A 19,850-nucleotide genomic window follows, 5' to 3' on the forward strand; every position below is an offset into this window, starting at 1 on the left:
TATATCCTTCTTGTATTTCCTCCCACCTGTGGGGCCACTACTGCCATTTCCTGGAGCCGCTTCCTGCCGGTCTGGCTCAGGTTGGTGATGGGGGCCAGGTGAGGCATGTGGCGTTATTGGAAGTTCTCTGTAGCGGACAGAGTGATAATGACAGAGCTGAGAGGAGTCCGAGGCCTTGGGACATTCTCTGGGGAGGGAGGGGCCACAGCAGAGGGAAGGGCCTGTAGGGCTTCAGCCAGGGTCCAGGGTGCTGAGGTCACAAGAGCAGAGAGGCTAGTCTTGCCAGACACAGGACCAGAGACCTTCCCTGGGCTTTGTAGGACCAGAAAGTAAAGGAAAATATCAGGAAAAGGCTATGTTAAAAACAATCTGTAGATATACTTTATAACTACTCTATACACATTGCAGATACATGACTACACTCAATAAGTTGGAGTAACTTACAAAGCTCTGGACATTGTTCTTTTTTTATGACTTGAGGAGCCTGTTCTCGGCTATACTGGTCTGCATTTCTGCCATGCTGTCTATAATTTCAGCCATCTCTCCAGTGCATTTCTTGAATGCCACTTTCAACCTCCAAGTCATTCAGCCAACTGTCCAGGTCTACTGCCTTAAGATCACCTTCACTGCAGTTTCTCTTCATCACTTGGATCAGTGCCCTCACCTGCTCGCCCATCCTCTTGACCTCCCTAGCCACGTCTTCATCCCTCAGTCTCTCCTTCCTCCTCCCCATTCACTTCGCAATCCATCCTCTACAGCAATCCTCATTCTTCTTCTGCCTCTTGGTTGATGTGCTGACCGTCATTGTGCATCTTCAGACCTTCCTCCAGGTTGAGTTCTATTGAGGTCAGGTTCTCTTTGATCCTCCTCAGACTCTCCTCGTTGGTGTTGGTCCACTGTGTCTTCTTGTCCAGCTGCTGCCTGCAGGGCCGGACAGTGGGGACCACCTCCATCTGGTGTGACACATTATTCAGGGCACTCAAAGAGGCAGGGAGGAGGATGTTGGGCTTGGCCACAATAATCTCAACAGATATAGGGTCAAACCACTGAGATGTGACACGCACACACACAAATTTAAAAGATGCCTACCAGTCGATGGTCCTTCGGTGGTCCTTGTGGTTCCTTTGGAGGCTCTGGACTGTCCTCAGTAGAGGCGTCATTGGCATCATCAAGCTGTGTGTCAGAGAGCTAGCTGGTCATAGTCCATTCTCCACATTCAGTGAAAGAGTTACTCAAAAATGTGTGGGGAAGAGGAGATAGACAGGTCATCATCCTCATCATCCTCGTCCATTTCCCTCACTTCAAACTTCAAACTCACTTTTCCATCCTCAACTTTCAGCGGTGGTGTCCTCTTTTCATGATCCTCATCATCACACTGTGTATCAGAGTCAACATGTCAGAGACCATCCTCACAGTGATGTCACTCAACAGACATGTACGGTAGGGTATAACTCTACCTCGATTCACAGTCAGTGAAGGAGTAGATGGAAAAGTCATCAGAAATGTAGGATGAGATCACGTCATGATATTTTCTCTCTATCAGCCGAGTCACCCTTCCAGACTGAGGAGACAGAGAAAGGCATGTACTCATGGCAGCCATAGAATACACTGGCATTGACCCTCAAGGAAATGTAGAATATGTAGGCAATATAACATGGTTGTACAAGTAGTGAGTAATACATGGGTAACTGAAAATGCAGTTACATGGGTAACTGAAAACTCGCATAACATTAGGGGTGGGGCTAAAGACCTTCCATAGTATAGGATTCTTTAGCATCTCGAATGGATAATTGTCAATTCAACCAAGCCAACCAAAATGGCCATATGAATCAACAGATTGATCTATCTGTTGTGTCTCTATGGGAACAGCAGAGATGACCTGGCTGAGAGGCTCTGGATGGATGTTCTATCCGTCCCTAGATGTCTGGTCCTGCTCACAATGATTGGCTATAAACAGTAAATAATTAATTATACACTGCTTTGCTCATTGCAGAATATATAACTAATGTGCATATGTTACTGATTTCAGTTCAAAATGACTTATAGGCTTTGTTCTTCTGTGCACCTTGCCGATTGACCACATCACAGAATCAGGGGTGTTTACCCTCATTGGATTCATCCGTCAACACATCACTCAATTTAAAAGGTGGTAATATAACATGAACAGGACAAAACAGCCATGTATTGTATATTTACCACATAAGGGCTGCGTCTTAAAGCTCTTTTGATTCTCTCATTATTACGATCCATTGCTTTCTGGGGGAAACATTTCCATCAATATTGTATGAATATATATTATATATATATATATATGTGTGAGTGTGTGTATATACACAGATTTGGATAACATTAAGACACCACTGCAAAATTATCAGTTTCTCTGGGTTTACTATTTATAGGTATGCGTTTGGGTAAAATGTACATTTTTGTTTTATTCTATAAACTACTGACATTTCTCCCAAATTCAAATATTGTCATTTAGAGCATTTATTTGCAGAAAATTACAACTGATCAAAATAACAAAAACAGATGCGGTGTTGTCAGACCTCGAATAATACTAATATTTTAACTTAGGAAGAGTTCTAGAATCATTATTTGGTGGAATAACCCTGATTTTCAATCACAGCTTTCATGCGTCTTGGCCACCAGTCTTTTACGTTGGTGTTGGGTGACTTTATGCCATCCTGGCTCAAATTCAAGCAGCTTGGCTTTGTTTGATGGCTTGTGACTATCCATCTTCCTCTTGATCACATTTCAGAAGTTTTCAATGGGGTTCAGGTCTGGAGACTGGGCTGGACATGACAGGGTCTTGATCTGGTGGTCCTCCATCCACACCTTGATTGACTTGACTGTGTGGCATGGAGCATTGTCCTACTGGAAAAACCAATCCTCAGAGTTGGTGAACATTGTCAGAGTAGAAGGAAGCAAGTTTTCGTCCAGGACAACACTGTACGTGGCTTGATTCATGAGTCCTTCACAAAGATAAATCTGCCCGATTCCATCCTCCACCAAATTTCACAGTGGGTGCGAAACACTTGTAGGCCTTTCCAGGTCTCCGTCTAACCATTAGACGGCCAGGTGTTGGGCAAAGCTAAAAATTGGACTCATCGGAGAAGATGACCTTACTCCAGTCCTCTACTATGGTCTTTTGAAAACCTCAGCCAGGCACTTCTTTGCTTCTCATTGATGAAGGGCTTTTTTCTAGCTTTGCACAACTTCAGCCCTGCCACTAGGAGCCTGTTTCAAACCATCCTCACCGTGCACTTCACCTCAGCTGCATTTGCCATTATTTTTGTAGGTTAACTGTTTTGTTCAGGGGCAGAACGACAGATTTTTACCTTGTCAACTCTGGGATTCGATCTTGAAACCTTTTGGTTACTAGTCCAATGCTCTAACCACTAGGCTACTTGCCACCCCAATGAACCGCTGTCTTTGAAATTTTAAGGATGGAAGCATCCTGTATCCCTCTGCCAGTAAAGCCCTTCTTTTCCTCACTCAAAATGTTCCTTTTCAACTCTTCTGGCATGGTTAATAGTTATTTGATTCCAATTACTTTTGAGGTACTACTAGCACTGATTTAAACATCCAGCTGGTCCTATTGCAAGAGGATAGTGATGACCACAGCAGTGTTTTTTATACTTTTCCTCGTTAAATAAGATTTGGTTCAGGTGATCACCTAATCAGTACCCCATTCAGTAGAATCAGGTGTGCCTGTGTTGGAAATCAACAGACACTGGAATGGAATTTCTGCCATGCATGTAGAGATGCTGATTACAGAAACATTTGTTAATTCTTTCCAGAGCTCTGAGTGTATGTGGTACCCTGTATACAGGTTGGGAAGGCTGTGCACCAAAAGGCCAAAGGTTACCTGCAACAACCTGAGTGAAGAAAGATTATACAGATGAAATCAAATCTGAACACAGTGTATGTAGGGAATTAATGCTTGGTTACGTCATAATACATCGCAAGAGAAAGGCTTGTTTGGAGCCTAACTAGTGGTATTGTCTTCTCACTGGTTGTAGCTAGCTGATTAACGAAAGTGATGTGCATATTTCCTACTGACTGAGTAATGGTTGTATCAATGGTTGGTTGGATGTTTTTTTTTTACATAGGTAGGCTAACAGGATATCAATAGAAAGGAACCATTCCTTGCCCCCCAAAAAAATAATTTTGCACTTTGAGTAACAAGCACTAAGGGACCACAATGGAATTAATTGATTTTATTGCGTTGTCCCTGACACGTTTTATTTTATTAAACAGTTTTATTTTTTTTACTAAACTGTCAAATATATCTATCTCACTTTCTATATAACTCAAATGGGCTGTTAAGAACACTGTTCATCACATTTCAGGCACAAGCCAGCAGGTGGCAGTGTCTTTAAATGCAGCACTGCCTTAGTGCACTTCATGATCTGAGCATCAAATAACTTTGGTTGTGAACGTGATTAATAAAAATGCGGAAGTCCATTACATTTGCTTTGGTTTTAGCAATCTATCTACCCTGTCTTAGCTAAAGTGTTGTGCAATATTGGAGGACAGGTGTCGTAACTGACATGTTTGTATTGTGCTTGATTATCCACTGGTATTAGTTTGACATATGTACTGAGCATCAAAAATCAGTTTTGAAAGATGTGGTGGAAGAATTTGGGGTGAGCTGTTGTAACTTCTCAAGGGATATATTCCGTGTTGGACTGTGATGTTATGCGATTCATAGACTGGTACTGGCATGTCTGCGTCCTAACACAAGGCCATTGTGTTCCCGGAACTATTGATTTATAGAAAAAACTGTTGTGTGAATACAATATGATTGTATTATCACCTCCCACTATATAAGGGACATGTAACCATTTCATCCTTGCTGTGAAATTAGAGGTGGCTCTCCTCTTCAGCTGCTTGTATTAAATATGTTTATTACATTGTTAAATATAGGATTATCACCACAGCAAGCAAAGTACTTGGAGTCAAACAGACAGGCCTGGATGAGATCTTTTAGGTCAGGGCCCTCCGCAAGTCTCACAAAATCATTTTAGACCCAAGCCACCCCTTGTACCCAGACTTTGAACTACTCCCCACTGGGCACAGGTATAGGGCACCTCTCAGCAAGAAAAACGGAACTAGACAATCATTTGTGCCAGGTGTGATATCCCTCCTAAATAGCTCTGGCTGATGTTCCTATCGAATCAGTAAGGCCAGCAGGCTAGTCATTTTTTAAATGTTTTATTGGTATGTAACTGTTATGAAAGTTGTATTGTTCATTTTGTTTTGTATTTAAACGCCACTTTAAACGTGTACATGACACTGCAACATCATTTCCCCATGGGGACAATAAAGTCAGTAAGTAAACCCTGCCTTAATCTTTGAATATAATTTTCCACAACTGTGGTTCAGAGGTTCAAGAGTTTTACTCCCGAGGCTAACGAGTGGCATTGATCCTGTTATTATCATGTAATTTGTTTTGTTTATTGTCAATACATGTCTCAGGTTATCAAAGGATGCCTTCAGTCTTGGAACTACAGTTTTTGGCGATGGGCATGGTAAGTTAGCAAGGAGGGGCTGAGTGACACAAGCTCATCACATACCCCTTCCACCACAAGACAGTGTTTGGTGCATCTGCCCAGAATCAAGTTCTTGTATCCTTACTCCAAATAACTGATGCACTCTGCAGTCGCCAGTTTCCTCCCAACACATTGCTGCGGCTGGCTTCTGTGTGAAGAAGCAGTGTGGCTTGGCAGGGTTGTGTTTCGGAGGACGCATGGCTCTCGACCATTGCCTTTTCCAAGTCCGTAGGGGAGTTGCAGCGATGGGACAAGACTAACTACCGATTGGATATCACAAAAAATGTATAAAAGTACCAAAACATTTTTTGAATAATTGGTCGTTGTGCACAGTAAAGAGAAGCCATAAATTACTACCTAGTCTAAGTATAGCGAATGAATGATTATTATTTCTTTACTAATGCATGTTTTCCAGTTACACTGTTTATATACAAATAGCTATTTTGCATAAACAACTGGATCAAGTGGTAAAAGTAATGTAACAGGTCATGATGGAACACGTTATTCAATATCAGTAATGCAAGAGAAAAAGTTCAGTCACACATGAAAACATGAACCCTGCCGTATCACTACAATAGTTTAGGGGTTTCTCTATTAAAAGAAACTGCTGAACATCACCCTTATATCATCCATTTCATACAGTTAATGTTCAGCAGAACCTCAAGTTGAAGTAAATATTTTGTATTGGACCACCAACCATCAGCATAGAAAGACACCGAGATAAAATACTTACTGAGTGGCATAGTAGTAGGTGCCAGGTGCATCGGGTTCCATGTGTCAAGAACTGCAACGCTACTGGGTTTTTAACGCTCAACAGTTTCCCGTGTGTATCAAGAATGGTCCACCACCCAAAGGACATCCAGACAACTTGACTACTGTGGGAAGCATTGGAGACAACATGGGCCAGCATCTCTGTGGAACGCTTTCAACACCTTGTAGAGACCATACCTGACGATTTGAGGCTGTTATTAATATTGGGGAGCTGTTCCTAATGTTTTGTATCCTACACACCAGAGGTAGTGATTATCAGAACACATATAAATGACAGTTAATAGACGTATTCATGTTGTACTGAAAGTGGACATACAACCAACACATATTGCATTGCCTATATGCTGTGGTAGTGTCCATTTAAACGTAACTAGTTGGCACTAAGCCTTAAAGTCAGAGAGCGTGAGAAAAAAAACACCTGGACACTTTTACATTTGACCACCACTTAATCTACGACCTATTATTTAATGAATTGATGAAGAACAAGGCTCAATTACTAAATAGTTACTGCAATTTAAATGTACGAATTTAACAATACATGGTACAATATGAATGTGCTACAAGTATGTATATTTTACTCTAATCTTACTCTTCTCTCTGTATTTACACAACCTTCCTAAGGTATCTGAATAGACAGCCATGTTGAATTTTGTAAGTACATTTACAGACTGCCAATATAGAATGCTTTCAATGCCTTACATTTGAAATGAGTTCATTTACAAGATAAAACACATTGTGGGGATCTTCACAGCATGATACATGTTCTGACGAAATATTTAATTTCATAATCACCTCTGTTTTTGCCGAGTTTCACTTACAATTGTAAATTCGAGTTTGTGAATGTACAATTAGCCCCATAATTACATTTGCGATGATGATCCGCTTAGCAAAGTCAGCCAAAACTTAAAACCAACATTAATATGGAGAAGTCAACATACAAGTGTAAGTAGAAGCAAATGTAAATAAAAAAACTCCTGATCCCCAAAATGGGAGAATTAAAAAATATTTATATTTTTGAGAGTGTGGGAATGGTCCGTGGACACTTAAGGGACAGTCATGACGAGTGTGTTTAATTTGGTGCTCATGAAGGACAGGAAACACACATAACTCTATCTCTTAAAGTGTACATTTCCCAGCTGTCAGCTTTACATCTGAATGTTGTATAATATGAATGAATAAGTATAAGAATACTTTTCAAAAGCTAACAATGAGATTTAGTCTTCTAAATCAGAATTGGTTGTTTTATGGTAATTTATGCACAGTCAGTAGCCACGCCCAGGTGATCACAAACATGATGAGACGGCCCCTTTTCTACCCAAGTATAAAAGCCTCCGTGACGCAATTCAGACTAGACCACGGTGTAAACTAAGGTTGTAAATGGTTGAATTTCTAAGACCATACAGCGTGTAGCGTTGGCTACACGACTAGAAATTGTTAAACTCTGAAACATTGCCACAGAAGGAGCAAATCTTATACGAGGCCTCTTCAGTCTGCAGCTGGAAATGTACTTAGCCGAGGACGAAGAATACCGACAACCTCCGAAACACCTATTGTATGCGACAACATGGGTATGCCTGATGTATCCAATAGGAACGCAACCAGAGACTTTTCTGTCGATTCCCTCCAGCAGATGGACCTGCGACAACAGAGAGAAACAGCAACATGTTACGTAACCCATGTATGAACTAATTGTGAGTATGTTTTATGTAATTCTGTGATTCATTAAGTTAGTAAATAAATCATTAAGCCAATTTGTATATTGCTGATTCATGATTCTATGCTAGGGTTCGTGCAGATATCCAAGGGTTTGCGACATTCAGTAATGACACTGATGAGGTAATACAATTCATTATTAATAAGCGACTGTTTTGATAAGATATGAAAATAACTGAGGAGTTATATTTGGGAAATTGACACTATAAACAAATGTTTTTCTGTGGTGCCCCGACTTCCTCGTTAAAGTTACGTGATTAGTTTTATTGCGTAATTAAATTACACAGAGAATTGATTTGATAATATACAGTTTTCACATTTAATGATAGTCAACGACACGAAAGAATAACTTTCCCTGACATCACACTTATACATTGTAATTTTCGATTAATCTGACATAGTAGGATGGCTAACATTCGATGTCTGCGAAGGCATTGTCTTCTAGCCAAGATATGAAATGCAATCATAATTGACTGTAGTGCATAAAAGGCACACACAACAGTTCCATGATGACAGAACACAACCGTGGGATGAACAAGTGACACATTTCTGGGCGGTCCATTTAAAATGAAATAATTCTTCCCTTGCCCTGCAAGTGTCAACTCATCAGACGTCATCACTTTTCTGCTCTTTTGCACACCAGTATCTCTACTTGCACATCACAATCTGCTCATCTCTCACTCCAGTGTTAATTTGCTCAATTGTAATTACTTTGCTACTATGGCCTATTTATTGCCTTACCTCCTCACGCCATTATCACACACTGTATATATAATTTTTTTTTCTATTGTGTTTTTGACTGTACACCTGTTTATTCCATGTGTAACTCTGTGTTGTTGTTTGTTTCGCACTGCTTTGCTTTATCTTGGCCAGGTCGCAGTTGTAAATGAGAACTTGTTCTCAACTAGCTTACCTGGTCAAAATAAGGTTAAATACTTTATTTTTTTAAATTAGAAGTGTCCACTTAATTTGAGGGCTGAGGGGAGAAGGTGTGCATTTTAAGTGTTTGGAATGCAGCCCTATTGTGTTGTATTGGGATTGTGCCACAGAGCATTATGGGGATTCTACGTGGTGAGAAATTTAGTGACGTTGGATAGAGATTAAAAGTGAAGAGTGATAGTTGAGCATTTTTTTGATATTATTCAATTCAAATTCGTTTTTTAAATTACAGGAGAGCGAGGAGGTATATTAGAAATAGTTTTCTTGGTTTTAGAACTTTATTTTTGTGTGCCGTTAGCAAGCCAAATTTAAATAAATGACACCAATTCCAGTAGCTAGCTAGCGTTACCAGCGCGAGTGTGCAGTTATCTCCCCCAGAATGGTAGAATGGCCAACGCTGCCGAAAATGTTGTGGATTTTTTTGGTTGAAAAACCATTTTCATTCTCTGGGGTACACGGAAAAGGTGCGAATTAAAAGCGAGGGTCGACCTCTGCTTGAGATCGGTTTCATGAAGAAGGTGAGGGCGTTCAATACTAACTGGTAGAACTGGTTAATAGGGAGCCTTTCATCAAGTCGCCTGTACTGCCTGCATACAGCCTAAACGCCCTGTCCATCCGATCAGGGTAAACTAATTGGTAACATGTATTTATAGTCCATTTGTGTCAGGAGAAAATGTGATCAAATTTAGTATATATATTCAATTGGGCTGGCTAGGCTGCCTATACGTTAATTCGAAATGATTAACGGGAATTCATCAATCAACATGATAGTGATGGCAGACAGATGTGAGTAAAAAAAAATGTAAGGCCAACAGTTGCATAGGCCTGCATGATGCAAGCACGCATAAAGCAAGCTCAGCCCTGTGAGTTATTGTCACGTTCTGACCTTAGTTCTTTTGTTATGTCTTTGTTTAGTATGGTCAGGGCGTGAGTTGGGTGGGTTGTCTATGTTTTGGGATTTCTGTATTTGGCCTGGTATGGTTCTCAATCAGAGGCAGCTGTCAATCGTTGTCCCTGATTGAGAACCATACTTAGGTAGCCTGGTTTCACTTTTGAGTTGTGGGTGATTATGTTCTGTGTGTTCCACACGGAACTGTTTCTGTTTGTTGTTTTTGTATTTTGTCGTGTTCAGTTTGTTCTATTAATTATGGACACTTACCACGCTGCACCTTGGTCCTCTCTTTCTCCCAACGACGAACGTCGCAGTTATATTGTCTATCAGTTCTTGTCTGGGTTGAGGAAATCCCCCTCTTAATCTAGTCTAAATACAATTGATATGAACAAATATAAGGTAGCTGCAGTTTGACAGGTCTGCATCCCCCCAGGAGTTAAAAAACAACATTTGACCTGATTAGGAAAAACTGGTCCCATCAGAGCCCATATAAAACGTTTTTACAAGTGATTAATCACTGTGTTACCTTATAGCACATATGTCAGAGTCAAGGCCCGCGGGCCACATCCGGCCCGCAAGAAGGTTTTTTACGGCCCCTGGGATGATCTTGATTTATTATTAGAACCGGCCCGCAGCAAGCCGGCAGCCCGCAGATCTTTTACACACACCAATACTACATTTCCCACAATGCAAAGGTGACGCACCGAGCAGTAGGCTGCTTCATTTCAATATTTATTGGCACAGCAGTCGTCAGCATCACAGTAAAATTAACTTTCAGATACCCATCAAAAATGGCAAAACGGAAGGTGGATACTGAGAACCGGGGGTTTCAAACAAGGTGGGAGTCGGAGTATATGTTCACGAAGGTAGCTGGAAAACCTGTGTGTCTTCTGTGTGGAGAAAGTGTGGCGGTACTGAAAGAGTATAATCTGAGACGACATTATGAAACGAAACACGCGGACACACACGCGGACGCAACTGTCAAGGCCAGTTTTATTTTGGCAGAAGAGATCGCTAAATCAGCCCGGCCATTTACGGAGGGGGATTTCATCAAAAACTGCATGATTAAAGTTTGTGACGAAGTTTGCCCAGAAAAAAGGCAACTCTTTTTAAATGTGAGTCTGAGCAGAAACACCATTGCCGAGAGAGTAGACCAGTTGTCCATCAATCTAAAAGAGCAGCTTGTGAAAAAGGGAAAAGATTTTATTGCATATTCCTTGGCTGTGGATGAGAGCACCGACATTTCTGACATTGCCCAGTTGTCAATTTTCATCCGCGGAGTGGACTCCAACCTAAGCGTGACAGAGGAGTTTTTGGCTTTACGTCCTATGCATGGCACAACTACGGGGCATGATTTGTATGAAGAGGTGTCAAGATGTGTAAATGAGATGGAGCTGCCTTGGGAAAAACTCGTGGGTTTGACAACCGACGGAGCACCTGCGATGTGTGGACACAGGAGCGGACTGGTGGCGAAGATACGGGAAAAGATGCAAGAGGAAAACGCGACAGGTGAGCTGACAGCTTATCATTGTATCATACACCAGGAAGCGTTGTGCGGTAAAGCCTTGAAAATGGAGCATGTAATGAGCATCATCACGCGCACAGTTAACTTTATCAGAGCCAAAGGTTTGAATCACCGCCAGTTCAAGGCATTTCTGACGGAGTTAGAAACGGAGCATGGTGATTTGCCTTATCACACAGAGGTGCGATGGCTAAGCCAGGGAAAGGTGCTTCAAAGATGTTTCGAGCTTCGTGAGGAGATTTGTCTGTTCTTGGACAGCAAAGGGAAAGACACAACACAACTCCGAGACGAAATGTTTCTGTGTGAAATGGCTTTTCTGTGTGACATTACGAGTCATCTGAATGCAATAAACTTGCAGCTGCAGGGTCGGGATCGTGTCATCTCTGATATGTACAGTACAGTGAAGGCATTTAAAACCAAACTGACTCTGTGGGAGACGCAGATGCGGAAAGAAAATTTGAGCCACTTTCCCAGCTGCCAGACCATGAAAGAGAAGCTCTCTACCAGTGCGTTCCCGAGCACACAGTTGGCTGATAAAATAGGTATGCTTGCCGCTGACTTTCGACGCCGATTTGCTGACTTTGAAGCACAAAAAAGCAGGTTGGAACTGCTCGGTAACCCATTTGCTGTTGACGTGGAAAGCTCACCACCAAACCTCCAAATGGAGTTGATTGACCTCCAATGCAATGATGCACTGAGGGCAAAATATGCGGCAGTGGGTGCTGCGGAGTTCGCCCGTTTCCTCCCCGGCACAATGCCCCAGCTGCGCATCCAGGCTGCTCAAACGTTGTCTATGTTTGGCAGCACATACCTGTGTGAACAACTGTTTTCTTTGATGAACCTGAACAAAACATCACACAGAAGTCGACTTACTGCTGAACACCTCCACTCAATTCTGAGGATTTCTTCAGCTCAGAGCCTTACCCCGAACATTGATGAACTTGTGGAAAAGATGGGACACCACCAAGTATCACCCTCAACCTCAAACAAGTGAACATTACTGTGCAATCACATATTTAGAGTTTTTACTCAGTTCAAGTTTAAAAGTTAAAATTTAATATTTGTTTTCACTGCATGTTACTTCTCCTTAAACAAAGTGTTGTTTTTGATTAATAGATTTTTGCACTTTATTTTTTTGTATTTCAATCCAATTATATTTTAAAAATATTTCAGTTGAGTGGATGATAGAAAATTGCTATTATTGTTTTTTCTTTGAAGTAAATTTAGCCCACTTTTGCTAAAATAGAAAATATAGTCTACTGATGGTGCCTTGAATACCGGTTTCTTTCATTTAATGTTCATGTTATGGGGATATTTATATAAAGGAAATTTGTCTTTTGTGTCTGTTGAAAATTAAAGATTACTGACAGAGCCATAAGAAAATATTGCTTTATTTATCTGATCATATTGTAATATATTTGTTAGGTTTTCAGTAGGTTCAATTAGGTTCACTAGACTATATGCGTCATTTAAAAATTTTTCAATGAACATTCGAACAGTCCGGCCCTCGTCTTGTAGCTGATTTTTTTTATTTGGCCCTCTGTCCATTTGACTTTGACACCCCTGCCTTATAGGGTCCAGAGTCTTCCTAGTTAGATTAACATATAAGGAAAAACTCCAGGCCTCAGGGGGTAAAAATTTCCCCACCTCTCTGGGACCTATTGTGCCACCAGTCAGCTTGCAGTTGTCAGTTATTGTCAGGTATGTGGATGATCAGGGCTTTATTCAGGAATGTTACTTGGGCTACTTTGTACAAAGCTGTCATCAAAGCAACGGGTGGCTATTTGAAGAATCTCAAATATAAAATATATTTACATTTATTTAACACTTTTTGGAGTTACTACATTATTCGATGTGTTATTTCATAGTTTTGATGTCTTCACTATTATTCTACAATGTAGAAAACAGTAAAAATAAACACCCTTGAATGCGTAGCTGTTCTAAAACTTGACCGGTAGTGTATATACAGGGTATAGTGTGTGTATGTGTGTGTCAGGATATGTTTTGTGTCAATCAAATTGATGGAAATGTTTCCCTCAGAAAGCAAGATGGATTGTATTGATGAGAGAATCAAAAGAGCTTTAAGACGCCGCCCTTATGTGGTAAATATAAAATATGTATTTGTTTTGTCCTGTTTTTGTTATATCACCTTTTAAATTGAGTGATGTGTTGACAGTTGAATCCAATGAGGGTTAACACCCCTGATTCTGTGATGTGGCTAACCGGCAAGTTGCACAGAAGGTCAAAGCCTGTAAGTCATATCTGACCTAAAAACACATAAACATTAGTTATGCATTCTGCAATGAGAAAAGCAGTGTTTAATTCGTTCTTTACTGTTTACAGCCAATCAATGTGAGCTGTGGGCAGGACCAAACATCTGGAGATGGAGCATCAATCCAGAGCCTCTCAGCCAGGTCACCTCTGCTATTCCCATAGAGACACAACGGATAGATCAATCTGATTCATATGGCCATTTTGGTTGGCTTGGTTGAATTGACAATCATCCATTCAAGATGCTAAAGAATCATATACTATGGAAGGTCTTTGAGAGTAAATGCCAGTGTATTCTATGGCTGCCATGAGTACATGCCTTTCTCTGTCTCCTCAGTCTGGAAGGGTGACTCGGCTGATAGAGAAAATATGATGAGGTGAACTCGTCCTCCTATTCTGATGACTTTTCCATCTACTCCTTCACTGACTGTGAATCTGAGGTAAAAGAGTTGTACCCTACCGTCCGTGTCTTTGTTGAGTGACATCACTGGGAGGAGGATGGTCTCTGACTAGTTGACTCTGATACACAGTGTGATGAGGATCATGAAAGGAGGACACCACCGCTGAAAGTTGAGACTGGAAATGTGACAAAGCTTGATGTGAGGGATATGGACGAGGATGATCTGTCTCTCCACTCCTTCGATGAGTCAGACTTCCTGGTAAGTTCTGCATGTTAAATATTTTTATATATATACATGGGGGATTGGAAATGATGCAGACAATGACTTATTGAGTGTAGTAATGTATCTGCAATGTGTATAGAGTAGTTATAAAGTATTTCTACAGATTGTGTTGAACATAGCACTTTCCTGATATGTTACTTTACTTTCTGGTCCTACAGAGCCCAGGGAAGGTCTCAGGTCCTGTATCTGTCAAGAATGGCCTCTCTCCCTTTGTGACCTCAGCACACCGGACCCTGGCTGAAGCCCTACGGGCCCTGCCCTCTGCTGTAGGCTCTCCCTACCCAGTAAATGTCCCAAGGCCTCGGACTCCTCTCAACCCTGTCATTATCGCTCTGCCCCGAACAGAGAACTTCCCATACCGCCACAGCCCTCGCCTGGCTCCCATCACCAACCTGAGCGAGACCGGCAGGAAGCTGCTCCAGGAAATGGCTAGAGTGGCCCCACAGGTGAGAGGAAATACAAGAAGGGAATATTGGCCGTAAGTCCTTCTATAGTATAGCATAAATCATTTTCTAGTATAGCACAAGAGAAGAGAGAACCCATAAGTTTACATTACTTTATCTCCTTGTCCAAAATATTCAGGAAGGGAAGGTAAATAAGAAAAAGAAGGGCAAGGCCAAAAAAGAATTGAAGCAAGAGAAGGCCAGTAAGACGCAACAGATGGGAAATGTTGGAGAAAGTAAGGAGGAGGACAAGAAAGAGGAAAAGAATAGTCTGAGGAAGAGGTGAGGAAATAGAGGAGGGAGAAGTGGGACATAACCAGGGAATACTAGATTATAGAAATAGAACGAGGTAGCAGAGAAAGAGCAGCTTCTGATGTGTAAGTGCAAACTTAAGCAATAAGGCACGAGGAGGTGTGATATATGGCCAATATATCACGGCTAAGGGCTGTTCTTAAGCACGACGCAACACGGAGTGCCTGGATACAGCCCTTAGTACATAATAGCAATAAGAAACCTTGGGGGTTTGTGGTATATGGCCAATATACCACGGCTAAGGGCTGTATCCAGGCACTCCGTGTTGTGTTGTGCGAAAGAACAGCCCTTAGTTGTGGTATATTTGCCATATACCACACCCCCTCGTGCCTTTTTGCTTAAATATACCACGGCTTTCAGCCAATCAGCATTCAGGGATCGAACCACCCAGTTTATAATACTATTTATTCTCCTGGGTTTTTGATTGACAGGTTTCTTCAGTGGCTGCTGTCCAAACTTAGATGTTCAAATAAATAATGGCCAACTATTACTTCTACCACACACACACACACAGATTTGAGTATTGGTTATTCCTACAACACACACAAATGTAATTTCAGAGACCAGAACTATGATTAACAAAATACATATATTGGTCTCATTCTTATATTTTGAGACATGCAGCATTATTTAAATGAAAAATATATATTGATCACCATACAGCCTATGATAATGAATTGGATTTACATGCTTAGGCTTGGAAATATAGCCAGGAGAAGCAAAGGACAGCACCAACCTTAGGGCATTGTCACTGGTATTGGGGTCTTAGGTCTCCTTTGGCCAAAGTGAAGTTGAGTTGAGGGCCCATTACTGGTCTCCTTGCAATATCTGGTCTCCCACACAGAGATGGAAATCTACACCTGTTTAGACCTTGGAGGATATGGCTTCAGATGAAAGACAGCAGAGAGATGCAGAACGTAAAAGCTTCAAACACAATTGATATGCAAATTCAGGACCATTGTACACTGAAGTGGAGCATGCATCTGGTTTGAAGCATGTCAAAAGAGTAGAAATGAACTGGGACTGGAGGAATATATCACATTTAAACTAAATTAGCATGTATCTGATTTAGCTACACTAATCTATACTTGAATTGTGCTGTTTGAAAAGTGCATTTCCAATAAAGCTTTTTAAATTGCAGTTATTTATGTCAGACAGATTTTTGTCTTAATTAATTACATCAGGGATTCTTAGGGAATATTATTGTACTGAAATTATCTTACCTGTTATCAGTGGGGGGGGGGGGGGTTTATTCTGCTGCTCTGGACTGTATCCCACGGTAGGTGGCGGTAGTGAACCAATAAATAGTTGTATTGCTCACCAGAAACCCAACCAGGCTTGCAGACAGTTGTTACCATGCAACGAGCAGACGCTTGTGAAAAGTACTAGCTACAAAATTGGCAAAATTGCCTGCTACTGTATACATAGCAACATACACACACACGCGCTAACCTAGCTAGTTAGCTAGCCATCAATAAAGTTCCTAATGTTACAACATGGCAGATAGCTGGAGAGGCTGCCTATCGTTCCCGGGATGCTGTCAAAAACCTTACAATTAAGTAAGTTGCAGTTGGCCTTTGTGTGGCTTTTAGTCCTTGCATTGCCATACAAACAAGACACTGTCGTTGGCTAACGTTAGCTCTCAAATCAGATGATGATAAACACCCAGTATATTGCTTGACCTGATCCCTGAGTTTGCCATGAAAACATGGCATTTAGCTAGCAATGGTGTTTACAGGATTCGTATTCAGAGAGTCACCTCCACAGCAGCCCTCTCCCAACACCTTCAGCAGCAGGTTTGGACTCAACAGGAGAGGGGAGGCATTGAGCTGGACACCCTCAACTCAGGCTCAATCAGGTGTTAACACTGTTTTGAAACAGCAAGATGATGTTAGATGTTTTGAAACAGAAAGATGTCAAATGCTTCTTAGTTGAGTAGATGTCATTTTCGTGGTGACTAGATATGGACCACAACATCTTGGTTTTGTTTTCAGCCAGAAATGATGATAAGGAGTTAGTGGTAGGCTGGCAGGAAAAGCTGTTCAGTCAGTGTCCTTATAACAAATAAGCATTTACTGTTTAGGATAGTTTGATGTTGCATAGTAAGGTCTGTGTGTGTGTGTGCACAATATGAAGTGGTTTTGTTCCAGAGTGAGTCAGTATGCCAGACTCCACTGGGGAGACAATACCACACAGAGATCATAGCTCAGGAGCGGACCAGGGGCAGATGGAACTGCAGGATTTTCACCTACACCGATTCTGACTGGGGTGGTTTTCAACAGAAAATCCATTTCTGTAACGGTTCTGTAACCAAAGACTCTGGGAGACGGGAAGCAAGTATAGGGGGAGGATTTATTAATAAATAGACATGAAACTAAAGACGAACAGAGTCTGGACAAGAGAAACAAAACAACATCGATGCAGACATGGGAATGAAACTGAGGAAGTGACAGATATAGGGGAGGTAATCAATGACGTGATGGAGTCCAGGTGAGTCCGATGAAGCGCTGGTGCGTGTAAAAATGGTGACAGGTGTGCGTAATGATGAGCAGCCTGGCGACCTCGAGCGCCAGAGAGGGAGCTGGAGCAGACGTGACAATTTCATTTTTTCAAAACAAAGCATTTACCTATTTTCTGTCCAAAAGAAACGTTAGTGTTTTAAAGCTGTTTTTGATATACTCACTACAGCATTCCCAGAGTATGGTGACGCAGGTCAAGTCCAATCCTACCTTACTGGCACATAGGATGGCCAATGTCAGACACAGACGACAGGACAGACGCCCAGTGTAGGTCCCTGTTACTCACCAAAGTGAATTATTATTATTATTAAAGTGAATGTAATTGAAGCAGCATTGATGCGTCGTGCTGTTTTGAAGACAAACAGTGTACCGGTATGTTCACATTACACCATACCCTTGTATGCAAAATGTGTTTGTGGTATTCTGTTGGTCTGCAGTGACAGCACCATCCCCAAGTCCAGGCTGATTACCTGGGACCCCTCGGAGGACTTTGAAGACCAGCCACATGGTCAACACACCTGTACAGACCATGCACATCATGGGGAACCTGGGACCAGCGGGCAAGTGAGTAGCACAAGGGGAAAAACCACTATGTAGCCTATACACTTATTATACTACTTTGTATGTAATAACTTTGAAGTAGATTCCAATTCAGGCATTGAAAAGTGGCATTTTATTATTGTATTTCTCAGACTTGGCCAAAAGGAGAAGGAATGCTTGTCTGCACGATAAGAGCAGATGGAAATGGAGTGGTTACCATCAAACCAGACTTCAACACAGGCAAGGAGCCCTACAGGCCAGTGACCCGCACCCGCTGAAGTCAAAATGTTTTACCCCTAGCTCAAGTAAGGGTCACTTACTTGGTAGCAGAATTCATACATCCTCAGCCACTTACTGTGTTGCGATGCTGTGTGTTTGCACCCAATGTTGAGACGGAGGGGGAGAAGAGGAAGGTGTGGCGTCAGACCAGAGGAGACGGAACAGCAACAGTGCATATATAGACGTGAGTGACTGAGTGTGTAGTGTTATTCACTGTTGGTGCACTGTAATAATACTTGTATTATAGTTCATCCCAAAATCAAAACTTGGAAGATGTTTTTGTATCCCAAAGTGGCCTCATGTCAGATTTGTCCATATGCATGTACATACAGTAAGTACACTGATGAAATATTATTATAGCCTTTCAGGCAGTTTAGAGTATGTCCTATGATGATGACCTCTCCTCTCTCTTTTCCTCCTTTCAGCGTTATGTACGTCATAAAGACTACCTCAACAGCTTGGTTGGCCAGGACTGAAATGGTATGCATCTAGTTTGTGACAGATATTTAACACAAGTTGTTTCGTCAGCAAAGGTCATCTCAAATCCAATTTTATTTGTCACATGCGCCGAATACAACCGTACAGTGAAATGCTTATTTACAAGCCCTTAACCAACAATGCAGTTTAAGAAAAATAAGTGTTAAGTAAAAAATAGATCATTTAAATAAAAGTAACAAATAATTAGAGAGCAGCAGTAAAATAACAATTGTGAGGCTATATACAGGGTGTACCGGTACAGAGTCAATGTGCGGGGGCACCAGTTAGTCGAGGTAATAGAGGTAATATGTACATGTAGGTAGAGGTAAAGTGACTATGCAGAGAGTAGCAGCAGCTTAAAACAGTGGGGGGTGCAAAAAGTCTGGGTAGCCATTTGATTAGCTGTTCAGGAGTCTTATGGCTTGGGGGTAGAAGCTGTTAAGAAGTCTTTTGGACCTAGACTTGGCGTTCCGGTACCGCTTGCCATATGGTAGCAGAGAGAACATTTTATGACTAGGGTGGCTGGAGTCTTTGATAGTTTTTAGGGCCTTCTTCTGACACCGCCTGGTATAGAGGTCCTGGATGGCAGAAAGCTTGGCTCCAGTGATGTACTGGGCTGTACGCACTACCCTCTGTAGTGCCTTGCGGTCAAAGTCCGACCAGTTGCCATACCAGGCAGTGATTCAACCAGTCAGAATGCTCTCGATGGTGCAGCTGTAGAATTTTTTGAGGATCTGAGGACCCATGACAAATCTTTTCAGTCTCTTGTGGGGAAATAGGCTTTGTTGTGCCCTCTTCACGACTCTTGGTGTGTTTGGACCAAGATAGTTTGGTGATGTGGACACCAAGGAACTTGAAGCTCTCAACCTGCTCCACTACAGCCCCGTCGATGAGAATAGGGGCGTGGTTAGTCCTCCTTTTCCTGTATTCCACA

At 41.7% G+C, this 19,850-nt stretch overlaps 1 protein-coding gene and 1 long non-coding RNA gene across 5 annotated transcripts in view; both read left to right on the forward strand.

Moving 5' to 3' along the window:
• Window positions 1–19,850, forward strand: part of LOC110511907 (lateral signaling target protein 2 homolog) — a 145,977-nt gene that overhangs the window by 47,419 nt on the left and 78,708 nt on the right. The window contains exons 1-9 of one of the 4 annotated variants that reach the window (XM_036937545.1): window positions 9,012–9,496; window positions 13,433–13,494; window positions 13,569–13,643; window positions 13,736–14,103; window positions 14,194–14,322; window positions 14,505–14,792; window positions 18,058–18,184; window positions 18,313–18,623; window positions 18,865–18,919. The gene's annotated coding sequence lies outside the window, so the exon portion shown is untranslated. Of the gene's footprint in view, window positions 9,497–13,432; window positions 13,495–13,568; window positions 13,644–13,735; window positions 14,104–14,193; window positions 14,323–14,504; window positions 14,793–16,617; window positions 16,960–17,789; window positions 17,888–18,057; window positions 18,185–18,312; window positions 18,624–18,864; window positions 18,920–19,850 lie in introns of those variants that run through there. The other 3 variants (XR_005034975.1, XR_005034974.1, XM_036937544.1) reach the window with 3 other exon arrangements.
• On the forward strand, window positions 14,799–16,241 carry LOC118937670. Its single transcript, XR_005034980.1, has 2 exons — window positions 14,799–15,071; window positions 15,533–16,241. It is a non-coding gene; the product is annotated as an uncharacterized LOC118937670 (long non-coding RNA).

The sequence above is a fragment of the Oncorhynchus mykiss genome, chromosome 12 (assembly GCF_013265735.2).
Source record: "Oncorhynchus mykiss isolate Arlee chromosome 12, USDA_OmykA_1.1, whole genome shotgun sequence".
Classification (NCBI taxonomy): domain Eukaryota; kingdom Metazoa; phylum Chordata; class Actinopteri; order Salmoniformes; family Salmonidae; genus Oncorhynchus; species Oncorhynchus mykiss.